This window comes from Rhinolophus sinicus, linkage group LG03, assembly GCF_036562045.2.
Source record: "Rhinolophus sinicus isolate RSC01 linkage group LG03, ASM3656204v1, whole genome shotgun sequence".
Taxonomy (NCBI): domain Eukaryota; kingdom Metazoa; phylum Chordata; class Mammalia; order Chiroptera; family Rhinolophidae; genus Rhinolophus; species Rhinolophus sinicus.
Genome location: NC_133753.1, coordinates 119,942,489 through 119,951,783, shown reverse-complemented (window position 1 = coordinate 119,951,783; position 9,295 = coordinate 119,942,489). Strand labels below are relative to the sequence as shown.

The 9,295-nt window shown below is 33.2% G+C and overlaps 1 pseudogene; it reads right to left on the bottom strand.

The window, feature by feature from the left end:
* Window positions 1-797: 797 nt before the first annotated feature.
* Window positions 798-9,295, bottom strand: part of LOC109455157 (cytoskeleton-associated protein 2) — a 28,839-nt pseudogene continuing 20,341 nt past the window's right edge.

Genomic DNA, 9,295 nt, shown 5'->3' with positions numbered 1-9,295 from the left:
CCTTGAGTTATATGCCAGCTGAAGCTAACTTAAAGCCTGATTTCCCAGTGTCAAACAAAGGAGAGAAGCAAGTGGTAGAGAGATGCTAAGGATTTAATAGTACCAAGCTGATACTTGCCAACTATGTAAGCAGAGAAAAATCCCATGTGTAAAGTTCAAAACCCCTCTAATCGATGATGATGAGTTAAATTCATGGTTAGTTTTGTGTGTTAATGCATGAGAATGGATATGTATGAGATTTCTGGGGACTGGTAGTGTTCCATATCTTGATCTGAGTGGTAGTTACATGAGTGTGTTTACTTTATGAAAACACATCCAGCTGTACACTTAATACATGTGCATGTTTCTGCTGTGTGACATGCTTCAACAAATCATTATTTCATAATAATAATAATAATAATACGAATAATAGTAATGAAAAGATGTGCTTGCCTACTTAAAAGAAAATTCATAGGAAGGTGGCTTTAAGATAACTAGATTCCAGCGGTGTGCTGGAGCTGGCTTGTACTGGCTTGTGAGAGCTAACAGTTAATTTTCAGGAATTTTGTGAGCTGGCTGTTAAACACAGCTATTGCTAAAAATCAAATTATATATACTTGCACCTAAATAAATTACATTAAAAATAAAGGTGATAAACACTCAAAACATTACTTTCTAATTATTTTACTATTATCTATACTCTTTAGGTTGTTATTTCTTCTCCTTCTTCTTCTTCTCCTTTTCCTTCTCCTCATCCTCCTCCTCTTTCTCCTCCTTCTCCTTCTTCTCTTCTTTCTGCTTTTCCCCTTGTCATAGCTTCATTTCTCTTCTGTTGTTGCAGTCTCCATACACATCCGGCACAGTGCTATGTTAGGGCGGCATATAAAAGCACCAGTTTCATCTCCCAACTCTGTCAACTGTTCCAATGAAGGCACACGAGGATAATGATCTTTTAACATATCTGACAACTTAGAAGTCTTGTCTTGAAGATGTCGAGAACATCTAACTGTGTTAGAAACTTCAGCTCTTTAAATGTAGAATTTATTTTGTCAAACTTCATCTTCTTTTTTTCCACATTGTAAGTATGGTGTAGTAGACACATTATATTTAATTAAGCAACTCTCTCTAGTTTCTGTACTGGGAGTTCTAACATCATTGGCTGGATCTTTTGTCATTTTGCTTTCTTTCACAATTTTGAAATACAGCATTTCTGTGATGTTTATTTTCCATTTCCCGTTTTCCTGACTCTACATTAACACCAATATCTTTAGTGTTGACTTCTTGGATTTATTCCTTGGTTGCACAAGCCTCTTCAAAATTTTCTCCAAAATTAACTTTTTCTTGACTCTGCATTGTTAGAATATTTTCAATTGCATGTTGCATCTCTTCAATAGGTTCAGATCCTGCTGGAATGGCCTCATAGATTGTGATAATATTTTCAGTAGGACTTGTGAGTGGTTCAGTTCATGCAGGGCATATCCAATACTGAAGTTCTTTGGCATCTGGAATATTTTGAATCAGGTCACTCAGTGTGTCCAATATTTCTTCTTTTGGGCATCCCTTATTAATCAGAAACTGTCTTGTTTACTCTTTCAGTAAATAATCTTTGTCATCTTCTTCTTCCATGGTAGTCCAAAAAGACCCAAATGCTTTTTCATTTTGTCCTTCAGGTTCAGGCTGGGTAAGTACTGAGCTAGGAGACTTTTTCATATTCTTCCTTTGCCAGTTTTCCACTTACTCAGATGAGCTTTTCTTTCTTCTGCTGTTTCTTTGGGTTGAGCAGGTCTACTATCTATAGTTGCTTTTGCTATAGAATGTCTGCACCGGTCAATGGTTTTTGACTTTCTGTCAGTTTGGTATTACAAGATGAAGCAGGCCTGGCTATAGATTCCATAGTGTCTTATTTCTTTTTACTTCCTGAGAAGAACTGGTTTTGACATTAGATAAAACTAAATTTAATTGTAGAAATTCTCATGAGGCCCTTTCCGAATTGTAACATTGGCAGAGATTCTACTATGCCTCGTTTCATGGAGTCCTGGATATTACTGTGGTGACTGCTAATAGGAGGACGCAAAAGTTGATGATTCGGAGATGTAGTGCTCACAAATTTAGTGGTAGTCTTCACATTTGAGGCTCTGTCACTTTTCACTGTTACACTGCTGGTGTTTATAGGCCGAGGCTTTGTGGCTTTAGAGAAAGTAGTTGAAAGTTTCCTTGTTGTTGCAGAACGCTCCTTTTATTTGTACAGGTTTTCTAAATGAATTAATCTTTAACTGAACAATTTGGCCACGATAAGATTCAAGCACAGGTTTCTTGAGCATGTTAGCATCTTGCTTTGGTTTTTCTGTAGTCACTTGTTTCTTTTTATTATTGTTTTTAATGTGAAACGCTTGGCTGAATGTCAGACGTTGACTTTGGGGCTTATCTTTATTTGGTAAAAACTGCCGAGTTTGATTATTATTCTCCAAATTATGTATGTCAATTGCTATAGTTGAATTGGTTACTTCATTAGAAGATTTTAAAGGAATGCATTTTTTTTCCATTGTTATATTATTTTTCCTTCTTGTAGGTCTACTGATATTTTATCAGCCATTTTTGTCTTAAGTTTCAGAACTATTGTTTCTTCTTGGACTTGACACTCAGATGTCATAACTCTCTGGTCTCTACTGAATGATTTTCCTGCTGATATATAAACATTTTTTTTTCTTTTAAACAGACATTCTTTGAGTTTTTGTTTTTTTTGTTCTCTAAATGCTGGATGGGCCATCTGACTCAGGGAAAGCAACAGGTCTTGTGGCACCTCTGGAGGGCTCACTGCACTGGGGGGCAGGGGGTTGCATCTCTGATTTGACCACTTCTCAGTCCCTCTAACTGAGTCCTGGTGCACTGCTTCTTGAGTTTATTTCTACTTTTTGTATTTCTATGGGGGAAAAAAACACACATAATGTTCTATTGCAACTCTGTTTAGTAGCATCAGATTGTTACCTTGAACTGGTCGTGGTAGGTTTATTAACTCCACAAATATCAGTAAACATTACAAATCAGGGTTTTATTTACTCCTGCAGAGCCAGTCATTAAACATTTATAACACAGAACTGCCAAATTCAGTCTTTCAACAATGACATCAAGCATCAAATGATATTAGTTATATATATATATATATATATATATATATATATATATACACACACACATATATATGTATATATGTATATATATATATATATATATATATATACATATTTATATCTGACAAAGGACTGATATCAAGAATATACAAAAATCCCTACAAATCTTAAGGAAAAGACACTCAAATAGAAAACTAGACAGAAGATCTGAACTGTACAAAAGGGGATATCTAAGTGACCAAACAAATATGAAATGCGTTCTCCCTCCCTCATTAGTCATTAGGGAAATGTAAATTAAAATCGTAATAAGATACAAATATAAATCCATCAGAGTGTCTAAAATAAAATTTAAAAACTGACAAATCCAAATGTTGGTGAGATTGTGGAACAATTGAAACTGTCATACCCTGCTGGTAGAAGAATAAATTTGTACAAATATTTTGAAAACCATGTAGCAGTATTTAATAAAACTGAGCATACAGATACCCTATGTTATAACAGTTCCCTTCTTGGGTATATAGTCAACAAGAGTGCTGACATATGTTCATTGAATGCTCACAGCAGCACTAGTCATAAAAATCCAAAATTGAAAAACAAAACAAATGTATGTCAAGAGTAGCATAGATACATAAATGAAATGCTATATTATGTAACATTGAAAAAGACTAAACACAAATCATGGATGAATCTTACAAAAATAAAGTTGAGAAAAGCAACATGACACACAAGTGTACAGAGAGTAGGATTCTAATTACAGGAAAACTGGTGTAGGGTGTTAGAAGACAGGACAGTTGTGAGGGTTGTAACAAGGAGGAGCTGCTCAGGAGACTCCTGCGTGCTGGTAATATTCTATTTCTTTATCTGGATTATGGTTATATGAGTGTGTTTATTTTGTGAGATAGTATTGCAAGCTGAGGAGACTAAGTTTGAGGGCCATTTACTCTTGGTTAAAAAAGGAGACAAGGTAGTGTTGAAGAGATGTTAAAGATATATGAGATTTTCACTTTAAGACCACCAGAAGGAATGAGTGTAAATTGAAAATAGGTATACTCATACATTAAGATTTGTATACACTCCTACATACACAGTATACTTCAGTAGAAGTTAACTTTCAAATATAAAGAAATACTCATATCCTATACACCTGAGGAAAAAAGGTACGTAGTGTGTATATACTTCAGGATTGGTAGAGTTATTAATTTCAACAATGCCATTATGGAATCTTTGTTATCTCTGATGACTAAAGGGCTGGCTTTATCCTGATCTGATTCCTCCAGTAGTTGTATGGCTGACTGCTTGAATCAACTGGGCTAGATATTCTTTATTTAAGTCTGGCAAAAGACAGAGGTCCCCCAACTCTCTGTTTAAGAATAGGAAAGGACTTTCCTAATCTACAGCAATTTTACCTTTGTATGTCATTGGTCGGAAATTGTCCACATGTTTATTCTTGAATCAGACACCACGGAGGAAATGATATTCTCTTAATTTCTGTTCAAGGAATAAGCCTGACTGGTGTAAATTCTTCAAACCTTAAGCTATTTAACAATTCAGGGAAAATATAATAGATGTTAAAAAATCACTCCTAACACCCAAGCAAGCCACTCAGATGCTTCCCAATGGACACTCTTTAATTTGTGTTCCCTACTCAAGCTAACTTTTTGAACTTGGAAATTCTCAGCATAGGCCACATCAAAATTTACATTGTGATGTAAAACATTAATTCTGAACACCCTATGAACCAATGATCCTTTAATGTCTTAAATGAAATTCACAATACTTTAATCCACCACATACCAGCTTAAAATTTCAATACAAAGGTCTAATTATAATACAAAGAAAATAATTTATAATGAAATAATGTTTCATTATTTAAAAATGTAGGATTAACTCCCTGATTGACATAATGATGTAGCTGGATGCTTGGAAACATTTTATAATGAATAAGGTTGTATTTAGGAGAAGAAAAATAATAATCAACTGGATGTTTTGACATGTTTTCTTTATACTTGACATTTTAATATGAGGACCAAATAAGCACATGATTACATCAGCTACAATTGCGGACTGACGTAGGTGATTTAACTGATTCTGGAAACTTAAATACCATGGGCAGCAATGTCATGAGTGAAGAGGTTTTCGAAATGGTAAATAGCTCTTGGGAAATTTCCGAACAAAACCAATTCTGATCTTCTTCCTGAATGATTCAGCAATTGCATTTCTGGAATATTCAATATATATTAAAACTTTAAGGACATCTTTCTGTTTACATGCAAAGCAGAGTTAGGCTCCAATTTTGTAAAATGAAAAACACGTTATTTATCTATGGTAATCTCTAGGGAAACTTTCAAGTCACATAGCACACAGGTCATTTCTTTATTATGTAAAATTGTCTTAATATTGAATATGTCTAGACATTATTCTACTATAGAATACTATCCATCAAATGCCAGCAGTAATTCCCAAACATTTTGACAACCAAAAACGCCTTCACAATTTCTGAAACACACCTACAGCCATTAGCAACAGGGTTATAAAACAACTCTCAAAATGGAAAGAACGCGGATCTTTTGAGGTAGAGAGACCTGATTTTAATTCCTTTCCCTATGCCTCATTGCTTGTATAGACTTGAGAGTGTAAATTCAGGGCCTTAGTTTTCTCTTTGGCAGAAGAGAAATAACATAACAGCCTTGTTTTTAGGATTGATGAAATTACTAGGCACAGAATAGATGATCTCCAAAAGTTATTTTCTATATCTTCCTATTCATTTCTTCTCCTGTTTCTCACTGTATTACTCTAGATTGCTCTTTCCAGCATCTTTATTTGCTAAGAGATTTTTACCAAAAGAAGAAAGCATAAATCAAAAATAGACTCCTATCCAGTGTAGGAGACATCGCTAACCATATGGAAAAATATGAAAGGATAAAATCAATGATACTTTCTTGCTTAAAATGGATAATTGATGGTTTTAATTTGGTCATTATTATACTATACTTTAACTCTTTCTTTAGTTCTTAAAATTTGTAAAATAAACTAAAAACTTATACCAGCTTGAATTCCACACTATACTTAGATCAAAGGCTTAGATGATGTAATAATCACCTCTTCACAAGACAAGATAATCTCATTATAGCAAATTTTTCCAAAATAACAATGCCAAGAAAATTATCTAAGATAAATAACCACACAAACCCTTCAATGATTACATTCAGTTGTTCTAGTGTTGCACATAGTATAGTAAATTAGAAAAGGTCTCTTAAACTGATTATCTCGTTAACAATTAACATATTTCAAAGGTGCAACCTCAAATAGTAATCACTTTTTTTAAGGTGCTTTGGTTTGTTTTTGTTTGTTTGTTTTTTTCTCCATTAGTTCATTAGAAAATCCTGATTGCTTGTCTAAGAATTAATGGGGATTATTCTTTGGAAAAGCTAGAAATATATTTTTTTTCATGTTCCCAAATGGTAAAAAAGGCATTTATGTCTTGTAGTTGAGGTAGGTCTTTGACATGGATGTCTGCATATATTAGGAGGTTTAAAGGGTATGAGTATTATCTACTTACTCAAAGGTTACCAGGAAGACCCACAACATCATTTACCCTAAATGTCAGCAGAATCCATATTAGAAATTTTGCCACAGTGGTTCCTTCATTTATTTTTATTTTAATTTAGGTAAGATGCTTCGTTAATAAGTAAATTCCTAGAAACAAAATACAAATTACAAAAAGGCAAATAAATGTATACACACGCACACAATGCAGCCACGTTTTAGGAAGGATTACATTTCTAAGGACAGCAACATTAGTACAATCAAAGTAATCCTAAAATACTTTTTGATCCTAATGAAGATTTCATATTGATACTGATGTATTATTTCTCAGTATTTCCAATGCTCTTAATGTTGCCTCCACTGTTGGAATAAAATCCTACTTTTTTTTTTTGCTTTTTAAATTAAGTTTATTTAGATGACATTGGTTAATAAAATTACATAGGTTTCAAGTGTACTATTCTATAATACATCATCTGTGTATTGCATTTTGTGTTCACCACCCAACAGTCAAATCTCCTGCAGTCACTATATATTTGACCCCCTCTTCTACTACCCACCTTTCCCCTTCCCTCTGGTAACCACTAAACTGTTATCTGTGTCTATGAGTTTTTGCTTGTTTGTTTATCTTGTTCATTTATGCTTTCAGTTCTGTATTCCAAACATGAGTGAAATCATGTGGTTCTCAACTTTTTCTGTCTTCTGACTTATTTCGCTCAGTGTGATCATCTCAAGATCCATCTATGTTGTTGCAAATGGCACTATTTCATTTTTTCTTATGACTGAGTAATAGTCCATTGTATTTATATACCACATCTTCTTTATCCAATCATCTATCAAAGGACACTTCAGTTGTTTCCATGTCTTGGCCACCATGAATAATGCTTCAGTGAACATAAGAGTACATATACCTTTATGGATAAATGTTTTCAGATTTTTGGGTAGTTATCCAGAGGAGGGATTAGTTGGTCATATGGTAATATTGTTAATGTTTTGAGGAACCACCATACAGTTTTTTGTAGTGTCTGTATCAATTTACATTTCCACTAGTATTATATAAGTGTTCCATTCTCTCTACAACCTCTCCAACACTTGTTATTACTTGTTTTATTGATAATAGCCATTCTAACAGGTGTGAAATAGTATCTCATTGGGTTTTTATTTGAAAATCCTACTTTTTTTATTGAACAGTGGATGATCTAGTTTTTTTATTTTCACTTACAGTTTTTTATGTGTGTGGAAAATACCCATCTTAAAATGTTAAATTCATGTTCAGTAGTTGAGAGATGTTCATACAATAAAAGGCATTATAACCTTAGGATTACTGGATAAACAACAGTTTTATGTTTATAAAAATAAATTTAAACATACAAATGCGAGAGCTTTGTAGAAAAAATAAAATTATTCTTAAAAGACATAAAATTTGTCCTAAATTCAAGGAAGCAATAGTATTTTCATTGATGGGGAAGCTCACTATCTTAAAGATATCATTCTTCTACTTGAAGCTTCCACAACCACAGTGTTTGTAGGAGTTAACAAATTGCTTATAAAATTTATATAGAAGTATAGATGTGCAAAAATAGCCAATAATATATTAAAAACAAAGAAAGGGGAATTGATTTCCAGATATCAACTCTTTTTATAAAGCTAGATAATTTAAATTCTGCTACACTTAAGCAGAAAAAGACAAATAGATCAATGGTACAGAGACTTTAGAAACATATTCTCTTATATCATGAAATCATGGAATAAAACAGTAATGGTTGACAGTTCTTTTCTTTTAGGACTTGAAAATGTTGTGCTGTATCTTTCTGGCTTCCATGGTTTCAGATGAGAAATCCACTGTCATAATTTATCAGTGTTTTTAAGCAATGCAAATTTTTTTAGCATTATAGCAGTTTAAATAAATGAACTATTTAGATCAGTCTATCAGTTTGAATAGTTCTCAAAATACAATATTGACATGAAAAGAAAATCCAGTGGTGAAATAAGATACACATTCGAATAGAATTTACATAATACTTTTAAAACACTCAAGCTACAATAGACATTTATTTGTATGTGTATGTCTAAAATTAATAAATTGGTCTAGAAGTTGTCATTCACAATTTAAATTACTAAATGCTACTTAGAGGTTGAGAGAGAATGGGATGGAAGAAGGGATGAATAACAGTGACCTTATTTATCATATTTTATTTCTTCTCTAAAATCAGATTTGAGAAAAATCTGATAAAACTTATCCTTTTATTCTGAGCACCACACAGAGGAGTACTTTTTTTTTTTCTCAGGAGCTTTTTTGGTCTTCTTTTTAATATCTAAAAAGCAGAAGCTGCCATTTGTGAGTACTTTCATTTCAAACTGTTTTACTCATGGTAATTTTGATATATGAGGTCAGACAATTAAGTTCAAGAACTCATCCTAGAAAAAGTGCTACATATCTCATTGCTGAATATCACTACGGTCACCTTTAAAGTACTCCCCTTGGGAAGCTATACACCAATGCCAGCACCTACTCTACCTTTCAAAGAAATTTTGGAACTCTTTTTCTGGAATGGCCATCAGAGCTGTCATCGTATTACCCTTGATGTCCTGAATGTCATCAAAATGTCTTCCTTTCAATATTTCCTTTATCTTTGGGTAAAGAA